The sequence below is a fragment of the Arachis ipaensis genome, chromosome B04 (genome assembly GCF_000816755.2).
Source record: "Arachis ipaensis cultivar K30076 chromosome B04, Araip1.1, whole genome shotgun sequence".
Lineage (NCBI taxonomy): Eukaryota > Viridiplantae > Streptophyta > Magnoliopsida > Fabales > Fabaceae > Arachis > Arachis ipaensis.
The window spans coordinates 59,980,073-59,981,006 of NC_029788.2; positions in this window are offsets into that span (position 1 = coordinate 59,980,073).

The window sequence follows — 934 nt, forward strand, 5'->3', positions numbered from 1 at the left end:
AAAACAAAGTATATATATATATATATATAACAACCTTCTATCATAATGCTTTGTGAGCATTAAGTGTGCGAGTCAAAGTTTGGAATACATAATTTTGGAAGAATTTGAGTTTTTATTGGAAATTAAGTTTTTTAATTTTTAGACATTTAAGGTCTATGCGATTTTTAGTCAATATCTATATACGTGTGACACTATTAAGTTCAGAATACACAATTTTAAAATTTGAGTTTGTATTGGAAATTAAATTTTGAGTAAATTATCTTTTTTATCCATAAAAGTTGAAGATGTTGACATATTTACTCATAAAAGATGAAAATTACTATTTGTATTTATGAAAGATTGGCTTTTGCAAACAAAATTACCCAAATTCTAAATAATTAAATAAATTTTTTAAACTATTTTTGGTGAGTCTCATTCTTTTCAATTCTTCATCTATAGCTCTCTTCTTATGTCACAACTCACCCAAAGTTAAAACATTTTACTCCAATTTGTTTTCCAATCATTCACTTGGAGAAAGGAGAAAAATTAAAAGAGGAGAGGAAAGGGAAAAGGTAAAGGCGCGAAAAATCACTGCCGCCATTGTCGTCGTCACGGGTTGACGAGAAATTGAGGCAGAGGTGTTGAATTTGAGAGAGAGAGAGAGAGAGAGAGAGAATGCGAAAGGGGTTGAAGATTGCGAGGAGATGGCAATGACAGAGGTACTCCCGCAGTGGTTTTCGTCGCGGCTGAAAGAGGCCATCGCCGAGCTGCTCTCCTCCCTATATCGCTGCTGCTGCAACCACCTTCTCCATGCTCTGGCATGACTTTGCGGGCTGAAGATCACGAGGAGATGGCAACAATAGAGATGCTCCCACAGTGGTTTCCGTCGCAACTGAAGGAGGCTACCACCGAGCTACTCCCCTCCCTACGTCACTACTACTGCAACCACCTTCTC